This window comes from Papio anubis, chromosome 18 (genome assembly GCF_008728515.1).
Source record: "Papio anubis isolate 15944 chromosome 18, Panubis1.0, whole genome shotgun sequence".
NCBI lineage: Eukaryota > Metazoa > Chordata > Mammalia > Primates > Cercopithecidae > Papio > Papio anubis.
The window spans coordinates 70,624,066-70,641,828 of NC_044993.1; the positions used below are offsets into that span (position 1 = coordinate 70,624,066).

The 17,763-nt window shown below is 44.4% G+C and overlaps 1 protein-coding gene across 5 annotated transcripts in view; it reads right to left on the bottom strand.

Annotated features, from left to right (window-relative positions):
- The window catches only part of ZNF174 (zinc finger protein 174), a 37,825-nt gene extending 27,089 nt beyond the window's left edge, over positions 1-10,736 (bottom strand). Inside the window, exons 1-3 of one of the 5 annotated variants that reach the window (XR_004179671.1) lie at positions 10,403-10,736; positions 7,720-7,846; positions 1,797-1,885 (exon numbers count right to left, since the gene is read on the bottom strand). The gene's annotated coding sequence lies outside the window, so the exon portion shown is untranslated. The remainder of the gene's footprint in view (positions 1-1,796; positions 1,886-7,719; positions 7,847-10,402) is intronic. The other 4 variants (XR_004179668.1, XR_004179670.1, XR_004179669.1 and 1 more) reach the window with 4 other exon arrangements.
- Positions 10,737-17,763: the final 7,027 nt, after the last annotated feature.

Genomic DNA, 17,763 nt, shown 5'->3' on the forward strand with positions numbered 1-17,763 from the left:
TTAGTAGTGGTATTTCCTTTTACAAAATACAGTAATTCTCGATCACTGAAAATGTCAAATCCTAGAAAATGTAGCATTCTTACATATGATGTTAACATAATTCTCTAACAGTTGTAGGCCAAAGATCTATTTGATGAATCTGATTTTTCTGAAAGACAATGCTGATGATTCAGGCTATTGTAATGTTAGTTCTGTTTAGAAATAACTCCAATAATAGTTTTTATATTTTGTTTTCACATTGAAAATCAATGCCATACAAGTGTGCAGAGTGTAGGAAAAGCTTCAACAATAGCTCCCACTTCAGTGCCCACTGAAAAACCCACACTGGTGAACAGTCTTACAGGTGTTCTCACTCTGAGAGAGGCTTCACTAAGAACTCTGCCCTCACCCATCATCAGGCGGGGCAGGTGCAGCTGAGCAGAACAGAATTAGAAAAGCAGTCAGACATTCATGTGGCCAAGAAGCACATGAAAAAATGCTCATCACTAATCAGAAGAGAATTGCAAATCAAAACCCCAATGAGATACTATCTCACAGCAGTCAGAATGGCTATTACTAAAATGTCAAAAAATAACAGATGCTGGTGAGTTGCAGAGAAAAGGGAATGTTTATACACTGCTGGTGGGAATGTAAATTAGTTCAGCCACTGTGGAAAGCAGTTTGGAGATTTCTCAAAGAACTCAGAGTTACCATTCAACCCAGCAATCCCATTACTGGGCATATAGCCAAAGGAATGATCATCCTACCAAAAAGACACAGGCACACATATGCTCAGTGCAGCACTATTCACAATAGCAAAGTCATGGAATCAATCTAGATGCCCACAATAGTGATGCAGATAGAGAAAATGTGGTACATATACACCATGGGATACTACACAGCCATAAAAAAGAATTAAATCATGTCCTTTGCAGCAACATGGATGGAGCTGGAGGCCATTATTTTAAGCGAATTAACCCTGGAAGAGAAACCCAAATACCATGTGTTCTCGCTTGTAACCAGGAGCTTACAAGTACACATGGATACAAAGAGGGGAACAACAGACACTGGGGCCTACTAGAGGGTAGAGAGTGGGAGGACAGTGAGGACTGGAAAACTACCTATTGGGTACTATGCTCATTACCTGGGTGACAAAATAATCTGTATACCAAACTCCCTCGACATGGAATTTACCTGTGTAACAAACCTGCACATTTACCCCCGAACCTCAAATAAAAGCTGGAAAGAGGAAAAAATAAAAGAGTGGTCAAGGCCTTAGCACCACAGGGACATAGAGCACATCACGGTCCTGTTGGCTTAGGGCAGTGCAGGAAGGTCTGTGGACCCTTCCACCCCAGATCCACAGCTCTGTCACACCGTGCTGCATAGTACCCAACCCCACTTTACTCCCCCTTCTCGTTTTTTTTTTTTTTTTTTTTTTTTGAGACGGAGTCTCACTCTGTTGCCCAGGCTAGAGTACAATGGCGTGATCTCGGCTCACTGCAACCTCTGCCTCCTGGGTTCAAGCCATTCTCCTGCCTCAGCCTCCTGAGTAGCTGGGATTACAGGCGCATGCCACCACACCCAACTGATTTTTGTATTTTCAGTAGAGACGCGGTTTCACCATGTTGGTCAGGCTGGTCTCAAACTCCTGACCTCGTGATCCGCCCGCTTGGGCCTCCCAAAGTGCTGGGATTACAGGAGTGAGTCACTGTGCCTGGCCTTCGGTCATCTCTTGGGCAGAAAGCCAGTTGTATTGATCTGTTTGGGGGAGAGGTGTGACTCAGACACTGAGGACTTATCTAAAGCACCCACACCTTGCTAGGCAATGCAATCCCTCCATCACAGAGCAGGCCTTTCAGGAACCAGGATATTCTCATTCAGAGCAGGACCAGGTGAACATAACCTGCAGAGGAGAAAGGATGCATTTTACAGGAGACAAACCTCCCATCCTTAACATTGTCCCTCTTTGGAACAGCTTTTAGACCCTAGGAAATAACTTTGCTCCAAAGAGTAAAAAATATTACCACCATAGTTGGCCCAAAAGCAGCCACCAATTAGGAAAGCATTTAAGGCCAGGCACGGTGGCTCACGCCTGTAATCCCAGCACTTTGGGAGGCCGAGGTGGGTAGATCACCTGAGGTCGGGAGATTGAGACCAGCCTGACCAACATGGAGAAACTCCGTCTCTACTAAAAATACAAAATTAGCTGGCTGTGGTGGTACATGCCTGTGATCCCAGCTACTCGAGAGGCTGAGGCAGGAGAATCACTTGAACCAGGAGGCAGAGGTTGCAGTGAGCCAAGATTGCGCCATTGCACTCCAGCCTAGGCAACAAAAGCGAAACTCCATCTCAAAAAAAAGAAAGAAGAAAAAAAGACCTGTAATCCCAGCACTTTGGGAGGCCGATACGGGCAGATCACGAGGTCAGGAGATCGAGACCAACCTGGCTAAAATGGTGAAACCCCGTCTCTACTAAAAAATACAAAAAACTAGCCGGGCGTGGTGGCGGGCGCCTGTAGTCCCAGCTACTCGGGAGGCTGAGGCAGGAGAATGGCGTAAACCCGGGAGTTAGAGCTTGCAGTGAGCTGAGATCCAGCCACTGCACTCCAGCCTGGGCGACAGAGTGAGACTCCGTCTCAAAAAAAAAAAAAAAAAAAGAAAAAAAGAAAGCTTTAAAGCTCAACATCAATTATTTTAAATCCTAATCACTCTATTGAACTCCTAACATTACATTACACTAATGTATTACTTAATAGAAGCAATAATGTTAATATAAGTAACATGAAGATATTCTCCATTATATAAGCTTCCATCAAACCAGAATAATCCACTGATAGTTAACAGCCTAATATTAACAAATAATAAATACCCCATTTATACTATTAATCCAACACAGGTATGCTCTAAGGAAAGATTACAAAAAGTATAAGGAACTCGGAAAATCTTACCCCACCTGTTTACCAAAAACATCACCTCTAGCATTACCAGTATTAGAGGCACTGCCTGCCCAGTGACATATGTTCAACAGCTGCGGGATCCTGACAGTGCAAAGGTGGCATAATCATTTATTCCCTAAATAGGGTCTTGTATGAATGGCCACACGAGGGTTCAGCTGTCTCTTACTTTCAATCAGTGAAACTGATCTATCCGTGAAGAGACAGTATAAACAAATAAGATGAGAAGACCCTATGGAGATTTCATTCATTAATGCAAACAGAAACTCAAAAAAAGGCTACAGGCCCTAGCCTACTATCTCTGCATTAAAAATTTTGGTTGGGGTGCCGGGCGCAGTGGCTCATGCCTGTAATCCCAGCACTTTGGGTGGCTGAGGCGGGCAGATCACGAGGTCAGGAGATGGAGACCATTCTGGCCAACATGCTGAAACCCTGTCTCTACTAAAAATACAAAAATTAGCTAGCTGGGTGTACTGGTATGCACCTGTAATCCCAGCTACTCAGGAGGCTAAGGCAGGAGAATGGCTTGAACCCGGGAGGCAGAGAGCCAAGATCGTGCCACTGTACTCCAGACTGGCAACAGAGCCACACTCTGTCTTAAAAAATAAAAAAATAAATAAACAACAAAAAATAAAAGAAATTTAAAATGTGGTTGCGGTGACCTCGGAGCATAATTCAACCTCCAAACAACCTAAACTAAGACCGCACTAGTCTAAGCGAGTTAGCACACATTGACCCAATAATTTGATCAACGGAATAAGTTACCCTAGGGATAACAATGCAATCCTATTCTAGAGTCCATATCAACAATAGGGTTTACAGCTTCGATGCTGGATCAGGACATCCTAATGGTGTAGCCGCTGTTAAGGCTTCGTTTGTTCAGTGATTAAAGTCCTATGTGATCTCAGTTCAGATCAGAGTAATCCAGGTTGGTTTCTATCTATTTAACATTTCTCCTTAGTACAAAAGGACAAGAGAAACAGGGCCCACTCCACAAAGCACCCTTGCCCACATAAATGATGCTGTCTCAATCTAACAAATCATCACACACCCTACCCAAGAACAGCGTTTAAGATGGCAGAACCCAGCAATTGCATAAAACTTAAAACTTTAAAATCAGAGGTTCAACTCCTTTTCTTAATGATATGCCTATAATCAATCTTCTCCTACTTATTATTACCACTTTAATCGCTATAGCATTCCTTATACCCATTGAATGAAAAATCTTAGGCTACATACAATTACCTAACACTGTAGGTCCTAACACTGTAGGTCCCTACAGACTGCTTCAACCATTCGCCAATGCAATAAAACTTTTCATCAAAGAAGCTTTACATCTCTCAATGTCTACTATTACCCTTTATGCTACTGCTCCAACCCTAGCTGTTCTGATCACTCTCCTCTTGTGAACTCCCCTCCGCATACCAGATGCTCTAATTTTAATATAGGCCTCCTATTTATACTAGCCACATCAAGCTTAGCCGTCTATCCTATGATCAGGATGAGCATCTAATTCAAATTATGCACTAATCGTCACATTACAATCTGTAGCCCAGACAATTTCATATGAAGTCACTCTAGTCATTGTCCTTTTATCAGTTCTACTAATAAGTGGCTCATTTAACTTACATGCACTTATCATCACAATGCAAGAATTCCTCTCACTGCTTCTACCATCATAACCCCTAGCCATAATATGATTTATCTCCACACTAGCAGAAACTAACCAAGCCCCTTTTGAACTAACAGAAGGAGAATCAGAGTCAGTCTCAGGCTTAAACATCGAATATGCCGCAGGTTTATTTGCCCACTTCTTATAGCAGAATATATGAATATTATCATAATAAATAACTACTACCATTTTTCGAGGAGCACTACACACTGTATAGTCACCAGAACTCTATACCACAAATTTCATTACCAAGACCATTCTTTTTTTTTTTTTTTTTTTTTTTTGAGACAGAGTCTCGCTCTGTCGCCCAGGCTGGAGTGCAGTGGCCGGATCTCAGCTCACTGCAAGCTCCGCCTCCCGGGTTCACGCCATTCTCCTGCCTCAGCCTCCCGAGTAGCTGGGACTACAGGCGCCCGCCACCTCGCCCGGCTAGTTTTTTGTATTTTTTAGTGGAGACGGGGTTTCACCATGTTAGCCCATGTTGGGATGGTTTCGATCTCCTGACCTCGTGATCCGCCCGTCTCGGCCTCCCAAAGTGCTGGGATTACAGGCTTGAGCCACCGCGCCCGGCCCCAAGACCATTCTTTAACCACCGTTTTTATGAACTCGAACAGCATACCTCCGATTCTGCTATGACCAACTTATATATCTTCTATGAAAAAATGTCCTACCGCTTATACCAGCACTCTGCATATGATGTATCTCAATGCCTATTCTAATTTCCAGCATCCCACCCCAAATATAGGAAATATGTCTGACAAAAGAATTACTTTGATAGAGTAAACAATAAAGGTTTAAATCCTCTGATTTCTAGAACTAAGGAATTGAAGCTACCCCTGAGAATCCAAAATTCTCTGTGCTACCCATTACATCAAGTCCTAAAGTAAGGTTGGCTAAATAAGCTATCGGGCCCATACCCCAAAAATGTTAGTTATACCCTTCCCGTACTAATTAACCCATTAGCTCAACTTATTATTTCCCTTACTATTTTCACAGGAACTCTTATCACAATGCTAGGCTCACATTGATTTCTCATCTGAACCGGCCTAGAAATGAACATTATAGCTCTTATTCCAATCTTAATTAAAAAGATAAATCCAGCCAGGCACGGTGGCTCATGCCTGTAATCCCAGCACTTTGGGAGGTCAAGGTGCGTGGATGACGAGGTCAAGAGATCGAGACCATCCTGGTCAACATGGTGAAACCCCGTCTCTATTAAAAATACAAAAATTAGTTGGGTGTGGTGGCGCATGACCGTAGTCCCAGCTACTCAGGAGGCTGAGGCAGGAGAATCGCTTGAACCTGGGAGGCAGAGGTTGCAGTGAGCCAAAATTGAGCCACTGCACTCCAGCCTGAGGACAGAGCAAGACTCCGTCTCAAAAAAAAAAAAAAAAAATTTACAGTCTAATGCTTACTCAGCCATTTTACCCTTTTCCCACTTATGTTCATTAATCATTGATTGTTTTCAACTAACCACAAAGACATCAGAACACTATATTTACTATTCGGCACATGAGCAGGAATAGTGGGCACCGCCCTAAGCCTTCTAATTCGAGCAGAATTAGGCCAACCAGGAACTCTGCCAGGAGAAGATCAGATTTACAATGTTACTGTTTCCACCCATGCATTAGTCATAATTTTCTTTATGGTCATACAAGTCATATTTGGGGGTTTTGGCAACTGGCTAGTCCCTCTGATTGGTGCACCTGATACGGCACTCCCCCAGATAAATAATATGAGCTTCGGACTTCTCCCCCGATCTTTTCTACTCCTACTTGCATCTTCAGTAGTAGAAGCCGGCGCTGGAACCGGTTGGACACTTTTTTAGCAGGACACCTAGCAGGAGCCTCTATGGATCTAACCATCTTCTCACTCCACTTGGCAGGTGTTTCTTCTATTTTAGCGGCCATTAACTTTATGACAGTTATTAACATAAAACCCCCAGCCTTGTCCCAATATCAAACACCCCTTTTCATGTGATCAGTCCTCATTATGGCAGTCCTTCTCCTCCTTTCTCTCCCAGTCCTAGCCGCCAGCATTACCATACTATTAACTGATCGTAACCTCAATACTACTTTTTTTGACTCTGCTGGCAGGGGCGACCCTATCTTGTATCAACATTTATTCTGATTCTTTGGTCATCCTGAAGTCTATATTCTTATCCTTCCAGGCTTCGGGATAATCTGTCATATCGTAACATATTACTCTGGAAAAAAGGAACCATTTGGGCATATGGGCATAGCATGAGCCATAATATCAATTGGCTTCTTAGGATTTATCGTATGGCCTCACCATATATTTATATTCCTATGTAGGAATGGACGTAGACACACGAGCATACTTCACCTCCATTACTATAATTATTGCTATCCCTACTGGAGTCAAGGTCTTTAGCTGATTAGCTACACTGCACGGTAGTAATATCAAATGATCTCCCACAATATTCTGAGCCCCTAGGATTCATTTTCCTATTAACAGTAAGAGGTTTAACTGGCATTATACTAGCTAATTCATCATTAGACATTATTTTACAAGATACATATTATGTTGTAGCCCATTCCCACTATGTTCTATCAATAGGAGCAGTATTTGCCATCATAGGAGGCGTTGTCCACTGATTCCCCCTATTTTCAGGTTATATACCTAATCAGACCTACGCTAAAATCCACTTCATCATTATATTTATAGGCGTTAATTTAACCTTTTTCCCACAGCACTTCCTCAGCCTATCAGTGTGCCTCAACATTACTCCAATTAACCCAATGTGTATACCACATTAAATGTCATCTAATCAGTAGGCTCATCGATATCATTAACAGCAGTCACACTAATAATTTTCATAATCTGAGAAGCCTTTGCTTCAAAACGAAAAGTTCTAACAATTGAACAAGCATCCACTAATTTAGAGTGACTTTACGGCTGTCCACCACCTTACCACACATTCGAAGAGCCAATCGACGTGACAACCTAGACGAAAAAGGAATCGAACCTCCAGAAACTGATTTCAAGTCAATCCCATAACCTGTATGACCTTCTCGATATTAGTAAAATCATCACATAACTTTGTCAAAGTTAAGATACAGGATAAACCCTGTATGTCTTACTGGCTCACCCAGTTCAGTTAGGCCTTCAAGAAGAACTGCTCACTTTCCATGACGACACTCTTATAATTATTGTCCTAATTCAGTTGCTGCAACTCTGAAGAATCACCTCCTGCTAGTTCTGATAAAAACTCCACTCTGGAAACAGAAAGAGGTCAGTGTGAGTTCGTTTCTACTTCACTTTCTTAACTCTAGCAAAGAAGGTATAGATTTCTCATGCCATTCAAGTCAGCTGTGCATATGGGACACAATGTTAACTAGTGGAAATAACGCAGACTTTATCCTTCAGGTGAATCTGGTTTGAGTCCAAGCTGATTTGGGGCAAATTATTCAACTCCTATGACCCACTTTTCATCATCTGAGGATAATAACACCCACCTTGCAGGGCTGGGCGTGATGGCTCACATGTGTTATCCCAGCACTTTGGGAGGCCGAGGCCGGGGGGGGGGGGGGGGGGGCTGAGGGGATGATCACTTGAGGTCAGGAGTTCGAGACCAGCCTCCAGCCTGGCCAACATGGTGACACTCCCGTCTCTACTAAAAATACAAAAAAGATTAGCAGGGCGTGGTGGCGGGTGCCTGTAATCACAGGGAGAATGAGGCAGGAGAATCGCTTGAACCCGGGAAGCCGAGGTTGCAGTGAGCCCAGATTGCGCCACTGCAGTTCAGCCTGGGGGACAGAGCAAGACTCCCTCTCAAAAAAATAAATAATAAATAAATAATATCCATCTTGCAGGATACAGGAAAAGAGTAGAGATATCAGTAAAGTATCCAGGCCAGTGCTTGGCACTCAGAAGGAAGTAAATAAATGGTATGTGGTGGTAGGAAGAGAAACTCCATCTTGCAGGAACTTCATAGCATATATTACTATTTGACATATAAGTTTTAATGTCTGTCAAGTCCCCCGCCCAAGAACGTAAGGTTTTTCAGCTCAATGCGGAATCCTAGCATCTTGAATAGTGTTTAGTGCTAAATAGGTATCTGGCAAACGAATGAATAGGTGAAAAAATAAAAGGAAGACTGGGCTCATCACACCTGATTAACCAACTGCGCATCAAATACTTAAGCATTATAAAGAACACAAAATGAGGCCAGGCGCGGTGGCCTACGCCTGTAATCTCAGCACTTTGGGAGGCCGAGGCGGGCCGATCACGAGGTAAGAAGATCGAGACCATTCTGGCTAGGACGGTGAAACACCGTCTCTACTAAAAATAGAAAAATTAGCCGGGCATGGTGGCGGGCGCCTGTAGTCCCACTTACTCCGGGGGCTGAGGCGGGAGAATGGCGTGAACCCGGGAGGCGGAGCTTGCCGTGAGCCGAGATTGCGCGCCACTGCACTCCAGCCTGGGCGACAGAGCGAGACACACTCTCAAAAAAAAAAAAAAAAAAAAAAAAAGAGAGACAAAACTCAATATGGTCTCCGGCTGAGATGTCTCCAACATCTGCTCTCTCCATTTCCGCTGTCATACTAGGGTAGGGTTTCAGAACCTCAGCACACTGACATTTTGAGCCAGATCGTTTTTTTGAGTTCTTGGGGGTGGGGAGTGGGATAGGAACCCTGTGAACCTTGTAGAATGTTTAGCTGCATCCCTGGTCTCCACCCACTAGATGTCAGTAGCACCACTCGGTAGTGATAACAAAATTGTCTTCACACAGTATCAATTGTGCCCTGGGAGGGGGGCGCTGGTTGAGAACCCCTGGTCTAGGGACATATAAGTGCCTTTGCTCACCAAAATTTTCCCTCCTTAAGTCGCCAAGACCTAATTCATCCTTTCCATAGATAATAAACACGAGAGACAGCTGGTCTCTACCCCTCCCAATCAGGGAAGGGCCCCTGAGCCTAGGTATTGGAAACGTCGAAGAAAAATTTAATGTCCTCAAGGAGTGCACCATCAAAGACAAAAACCCCAGGATGAGCACTGATGACACTACTACCCCCATCTTCTTTTTTTTTTTGAGATGGAGTCTCGCTCTGTCGCCCGGGCTGGAGTGCAGTGGCCGGATCTCAGCTCACTGCAAGCTCCGCCTCCCGGGTTCACGCCATTCTCCTGCCTCAGCCTCCCGAGCAGCTGGGACTACAGGCGCCGCCACCTCGCCCAGCTAGTTTTTTGTGTTTTTTTAGTAGAGACGGGGTTTCACCGTGTTAGCCAGGATGGTCTCGATCTCCTGACCTCGTGATCCGCCCGTCTCGGCCTCCCAAAGTGCTGGGATTACAGGCTTGAGCCACCGCGCCCGGCCAACCCCCATCTTCTTGAAGCATCCTGATCCTCTGAACTCTCCGGTCCTGTCTGTAACGTTTCTCAGGGTGCTCCATCTTAACCCGCCTAACGCTGTAATTTGTTTCTGGTGGGTTTATCCACTCCAACAGTTTGGGAGCTCGCTGAGGGTAAACAGTGTTTCTGTGCTGTCTTCGTGTCCCCACCGCTCAGCACAAGGGCGCAGTCGAGCTTTAGGAAACGAGTGTTTTCTTAGCGTGAAGGGCAAGAGTCACCGAGCCCTTTAAAGGAGGCCTCACTGGGGAATCCGAATGGACTGGAGGTCCGAAGGGCAACAAGGCAGGCACTCCGGGCTGCCTCGTTCCCCACGCGTCCCCAGAGGACCCAGTTCACTCTGCATCACGCAGCCAGGAACCCAGAGTGCAATCTGAGAGCCTCAGGACAGAGAGCGGAGCCGCAACCCTTAAGCCCCGCCTCACCAGAAAAGGCCCTCAGGGGCGCGACGCGCCTACCACGCCATCTTCTCTACTGCGTCATGCCGGAAGCCGTTGCGGAGCACGCCGGAAGCCGTTGCGGGGCACGCCGGGAACCTCAAGAGGGTCAGACGCATGCGCAGTAGCTAAGCCTGAAAAGAAAGGAGCGAGTCGCGCAAGTGTGGCAATAAAGGACCGCCCTCTCCGCATGGTTTCCGCCTTTCGCTAATTGACAGCAATTCCATCAATGAAACCCGCCTTGAGTCATATGCTGGGACCAATCACAATGCCTGAGAACCCAGGGCCCGGATCCAGCTGGGTGCGCCTTCCTGTTTTACAGTTAGGTGAGAACAGCCCTGATAGAAAAGGTGGCGGTTGCTGTGTGCCATGCGTAATTGTAAACATTTACACACTAACTCATACTTACAGCAACCCTACTAAGTCAATTATATTACCATTTTCATCTTCCAGACGAGGAAGCCAAAACAGTTTAAGTGACTTTCTTTAAGGACTAGAACTCGTTTTTTGTTTTTGTTTTTGTTTTTTTTTTTGAGATGGAGTCTCGCTCTGTTGCCCACGCTGGGGTGCAGTGGCGCGATCTGGGCTCACTGCAAGCTCCACCTCCTGGGCTCACGCCATTCTCCTGCCTCATCCTCCCGAGTAGCTGGGACTACAGGCGCCCGTCACCATGCCCGGCTAATTTTTTTGTATTTTTAGTAGAGATAGGGTCTCACTGTATTAGCCAGGATTGTCTCGATCTCCTGACCTCGTGATCCACCCGCCTCGGCCGTTTCTAATCCAGTGTTTTTTTCCCCCCACTCTAAGGTGTTTTTATTTCTTAAGTACTGCAAAACATTCTCACTTAAAACTGAAGTCTCCATGCCAGTGTTTTTCCATGCTCCTCCCCACCTGCCCCCACCACAATATATATAATCCACCATTCCTCTTTTGGTGGACATGCAAATACTTTTCTACTTTTCACGTGTGTGTTATTCTGGATTGGGTATTCTGGATATATTTTGAAGAGGGAGCTACTGGATTGAGATGTGGAGTGTGAGAGAAGGAAGAGTGGAGGATCATACTAAGGCTTCTATGTAGTCTTTCTGCCTTCAGTCTTGCACCCCTTCTTTCGTCCATCATTTATGAAGGCCCTTGTAGCACAAAGGAGTAGTACCTCATCAGGATATAAATACAGGGAGTGGGATGTGAAACAGGTTGATGACACTTCCAAGAAATGTATGCCCTCTTTGATTAAGAATAACCATGGAGGAGTTTTCCAAACACATACATTTCTTATGTAGATTATCTCTTTTGATTCCTGCAATGTTCCTGCCACCTATTATAGTCATTTTACAGATGATGAAACAGAGTGCTATAGAGAGCCACTGACTGCCCTAACTAATTAGTTGCAGAGTGCACCCAAATACTCAAGCTCTTGACTCCCAGAGCATTGAACTTTCTGGGGCACCTTGCTGCCTTTGTATTTGGAGGGCAGGGTAGTAGATGACTAAATGGACAGAAAAGAGAGAGAGAAAGAGAAAGCAGAGCCTGAGTGTGGGAAAAAGCAAGGGCAGAGCACTGCTTTGCATGTCAGATATATGTATATACATATATATATGCACATATGTATTTCTCTTTCTGTGGCCTGGCGGTTGGAGACCCTTGTTATAAACCATTGAATAAAACAGAAAACTTTAATTGCATAAGATAGAACCAAATAAATGAATAAATTGAGTTGAATTAGTAGCAGGATATTTACATAGTTTCAAAGTACTTCCCCATAAGACACTTATTAATTACAAAGAGGGAAACAATGGGAAAGCTGGTCAACACAACCTTCATTTAGTGATCCAAGTAACACCATTAGAAATGAAAACAACTGAAATATACACCCCCTGATAGGACACAATGAGATGCTAACCTGAGTCTATGTGTGAAGAAACATCAAACCCAAATGGAGACATTGTCTACCAAATAACTGGCTAACAATCCTTTATAGTGTGAGAATCATGAAAGTCAAGAAAAGACTGAAGAACCATCTCAGACTGACAAAGACTAGAGACATGACAACTAAATGCAATGTATGATTGTGAAGAAAATTATTTTGCTATGAAAGGCATCCTTGGGACAGTTGGCAAACATTGAACGGGGTCTGCAGATTAGATAATGTAATGTATTAATGTTCATTGAAAAAAAATTTTTTTGAGATGGGAGTCTCGCTCTGTTGCCCAGGCTGGAGTGCAGTAGCGCTATCTTGGCTCACTGCAGCCTCCACCTCCCGGGTTCAAGAGATTCTCTTGCCTCAGCCTCCTGGGTAGCTGGGATTATAGGCACGTGCCACCATGCCCAGCTAATTTTTGTATTTTTAGTAGAGATGGGGTTTCACTGTTTTGGCCAGGCTTGTCTCGAACCCTGACCTCAGGTGATCTGCCCACCTCAGCCTCCCAAAGTGCTAGGGTTACAGGCGTGAGCCACTGCACCTGGCCCATTTTTCTAATTTTGATGGTTATATTGTGGTTCTGTAGGATAATGTCCTTGTTTGTTGAAAATACACCCCAAGATATTTGGGGAAGACAGGGTATCGGGTTGCTAACTTACTCTCGAATGGAGGTCAGGGGAAGTCTTTGTTTCATGCTTCCAACTTTTCTCTAAATTTGTGATTTTTTTTTTTTTTTTTTTTTTTTTTACAAAAAAAGAGTATGCACAGCTTTAGAGTCAAGACGATTATGCTTTGATTCCCTGCCCTAACACAGCATAATCTTGGGCAAGTTTCCTTTTGTGCTGCAGTGCCCTCATCTTAAAATGAGGACAAGCATATGCAGTAAGCCGAGATCCCGCCACTGCACTCCAGCCTGGGCGACAGAGTGAGACTCTGTCTCAGAAAAAAAAAAAAAAAAAATGAGGACAAGCATAATAGCACATGGCCCATGGGTTGTGAGGATTGAATGAGTGGAAGTGTGTAGAGTTTAGATCCTCATCTAGCACATGGCGAGCACTCAGTACACTTAGCCACCGTTGGTCAAATAGACTAGACCTTTTTGCAAAGTCATTAATAGAGCTTCCAAATTAGTCTATTATTTATTTAATTATGTATCTATATGAGACAGAATCTCACTGTGTCACCCAGGCTGAAGTGCAGTGATGCAGTCACAGCTCGCTGTAGTCTTGAACTTCTGGGCTCAAACGTTCCTCCTGCCTCACCATCCTGAGTAGCTGGGGGTATAGGCAAGCAACGCTACACTCAGCTAATTTTAAAATTTTTTAGTAGAGATAGGATCTCACAATGTTGCCCAGGCTGGTATTAAACTCCTGGGTTCAAGTGATCCTCCCTCCTCGGGCTCCCAAAGTGCTGGGATTACAGGTGTGTGAGCCACTGCATCCTACCTTAGTCCCTAATTCAGAGCTCGCATACTAGAGCGTATATGTATCAAGCCAAAGTCACTTTTCAATTTCTATTCCTTCCATTTCCTTGATTCTAATCTTTCCTAATCTTTCCTGGACTTGAGCCTGAAGGCTGAGAATAATGGAAAAGGATTGACTGTCTTCATTGGCAGCTTCAGAATTTGCTCATTTGAGGTATTCAGGCAGCCTTTGATACCTTAAAGGGAAAGGTATGGGATCCAGACAGACTCTGAGAAGGGCTCTATGAGATGGGCTCTCAAACTCACTTAAATCCACTGAGCAGATGAGCATATTCAAATGCTTTTCATTTCTATTTTGCTAAGGTTGGTGAACCTTTCATAGGTCTTGGTGGTTTTAGTGGTTTGTTGTTGCGGTTGTTTGGTTTTTTTTAGACAGAGTCTCATGTTGGCCAGGCTGGTCTTGAACTCCTGACGTCAAGTGATCTGCCCACCTCATTCTCCCAAAGTGCTGGGATTACAGGCGTAAGACACCGCGCCCGGCCCCTTGGCAGTTTTTGTTGTTGTTGTTGTTGTTTGTTTTGTTTTGTTTTGAGATAGAGTCTCGCTCTGTCGCCCAGGCTAGAGTGCAGTGGCGCTATCTCACTGCAAGCTCTGCCTCCCGGGTTCACGCCATTCTCCTGCCTCAGCCTCCCTAGTAGCTGAGACTACAGGTGCCCGCCACCACGCCTGACTAATTTTTTGGTTTTTTGGTTTTTTTAGTAGAGACGGGGTTTCATCATTTACAGGATGGTCTTGATCTCCTGACCTTGTGATCCGCCCACCTCAGCCTCCCAAAGTGCTAGGATTACAGGCGTGAGCCACCATGCCCAGCCCCTTGGTGGTGGTTTTATCTGTCATTTCCTGAATTTCCAATTGAACAAGACACCAAACATTTTTTTTTCCTGGACACCTAGAAATAGAACTCCAAACTCTTAATAACAAGGAGCTTGCTTCATATTTGCTTCTTTTCCTCCCAAATTTTGACCTTGTTTCATGTACACCATTGAGAATGGAACATAAGCGTATGTGTGTTGATGAAGTTATATGTGGTCCCTGTGATGTATTCATTTCCTCATCATAGCCAGTTAGCTTGTTCGTCTCCCTCTAATTCCCTGTGTCTTACCACACCCAGAACTCCGTGTTAGTTATAAAATGTCCAATTTTTTCCATATAGAGGCTCTGTGGCACTCCAAAATGTCTCAGGAATACCTGTCCATTTTCTTCCTATTTCCCCCCAAGTTATTTCACAACTTAAATGAATTGACTGGAGGATATGACTGTTCAGTCTCTTGGTACTGTTCTCATAAATTAATCAGCTGGCATTTTGGTTTACATAACAGCTTTAGGAGCTTGGTCATTGTGAACCTACCTCCTGAGAATTTGACCTAATCTGAGTGTACTGATCAATGAAAATGTTGAGCCTGGCCATGTGCAATGACTCACACCTGTAATCTCAGCACTTTGGGAGGCTGAGGATGGTGGATTGCGTGAGGCCAGGGGTTTGAGACAAGCCTAGCCAACATGGTGAAACCCTGCCTCCACCAAAAAGAAAAAAAAATTGGCTTGGCATGGTGGCGTACACCTGTAATCCCAGGTACTCAGGAGGCTAAGGCACAAGAATTGCTTGAATCCAGGAGGCAGAAGTTGCAGTGAGCTGAGCTTGCCACTGCACTCCAGCCTGGGCAACCAAGCAAGGCTCTGTCTCAAAAAAAAAAAAAAAGAAAGAAAGAAAGAAAAAAAAGTAGTGTTGAGTCTGCAAGACTCTGGACTTTAATAAATTCACCAAGATAATGTTAGCAGTTGTCTACTTCTGGAGATGTATTTGAGTATTGCTGTATGAGGAACTGACACAATGGCTTTGATCTGCTATTGGAAAAACAAATTCACGACAGGACAGTATGATTAGATGTCTTTGGAAGGAATTATGGGAATGTGGAAAAGGGAACATTTATCATTGTTTGTTCAATGCTGTCCAAGGGATGGGATGACCCCAAAGTGGAAAACATGAAAACAGTCCATTTGACAAATTTAGTTCTTAGCAAGATAAAGGAGGACTCATGAGCTTATTAATTATATTTGCTAAACATTTATTGAGTATCTACTATGTATAAGACATGTGTTTTGAAATTATGGGGACACAAAGCCAAAGGCCCTTTTGAACTAGTTCTAAAACCTATTGATTTCCTTTTCTATGGTAACGTAGTTGTCATGCAACTTTCTTATATTAACCTGGTTTCTCTGTCTGGGAAAATAGTAAATGAACTGTGGTAGCAGGTGGGGATCCCTTTGGCAATTGTAGGAATGTGCAGAATCACATATTGGCATTCTGATCCCAACATGTGAGTTCCTGAAAGATGAGTTATTGTATGCTGAACTGATCGCTGAATTTTAGGAACTGCAGGGTTGCAAGACTAGATCTTGAGGCAGAGAACATACTTTATAGATGGATGATCTTTCCTGGGGTCTTAAATTTGCATAAAGAATCTTAGGACATTCCATTATCCACTGACCAGACTAGCATACCCAAATGCTGGTAGGACATCTGATGGCTGGGACTTTTGGGTGGGATGATTTCAATAAGACAGTAGCAAAGGACCCTCTTTGGCTAGAATCAAAAGGCAAATGACCTTTTTATTTTGTTTTGTTTTTGTTTTTGGAGATGGAGTCTTGCTCTTATCACCCAAGCTGAAGTGCACTGGTGCAAGCTCAGCTCACTGCAACCTCTGCTCACTGCAACCTCCACCTCCCAGGTTCAAGCAAGTCTCCTGCCTTAGCCTCCTGAATAGCTGGGACTGCAGGTGTGTGCCATCATACCCGGCTAATTTTTGTATTTTTGGTAGAAATGGGGTTTCACCATGTTGGCCAGGCTGGTCTCAAACTCCTGACCTCAGGTGATCCGCCCACCTCAGCCTCCCAAAGTGCTGAGATGACAGGCATGAGCCACTGTGCCCAGCTGCAAATGACCTTTTTAATCTTTTCTTTTGGTTTTGTTTGTTTGTTTGTTTTTGAGATGGAGTTTTGCTCTTATTGCCCAGGCTAGAGTGCAGTGGCGCAATCTTGGCTCACGGCAACCTCCACTTTCCAGTTTCAAGTGATTCTCCTGCCTCAGCCTCCCAAGTTGCTGGGATTACAGGCACCCGCCACCATGCCCAGCTAATTTTTTTGTATTTTTAGTAAAGACAGGGTTTCACCGTGTTGGTCAGGCTGGTCTCGAACTGCTGACCTCGTGATCCACCTGCCTCGACCTCCCAAACTGCTGGGATTACAGGCGTGAGCCACCATGCCTGGCTTAATCTTTTCTTATTAAATAATAGATTAGTAGAAGAGAAATTGGAATGTAGGCATAAGGGAGAGGGTAAACAAGATGATGGAGAGATATATGGATGGAAAGCATGGAGAGATATACTGCATTATTGTTATTATTATTGTTGTTATCATTATTGAGATGCAGTTTCACTCTTGTCGCCCAGGCTGGAGTGCAATGGCACGATCTCAGCTCACCACAACCTGTGCCTCCCAAGTTCAAGTGATTCTCCTGCCTCAGCCTCCCAAGTAGCTGGGATTATAGGCATGTGCCACCATGCCCAGCTAATTTTGTATTTTTAGTGGAGACAGTGTTTCTCCGTGTTGGTCAGGCTGGTCCTGAACTCCTGACCTCAGGTGATCCGCCCACCTTGGCCTCCCAAAGTGCTGGGATTACAGGTGTGAGCCACCGCACCCGGTGGTATACTGCATTATTAAGAAGAGACAGGCCAGGTGAGGTAGATCACACCCATAAGCCCAGCACTTTGGGAGGCTAAGGCAGGAAGATTACTTGAGGCCAAGAATTCTAGACCAGCCTGGGCTGTTAACATAGTGAGACCCCATCTCTACAAAAATAAAAATAAAAATTAGTTAGGTGTGGTAGCATGTGCCTATAGTCCCAGCTACTCAGGAGATGGAAGGATTGCTTGAGCCTAGGAGTTG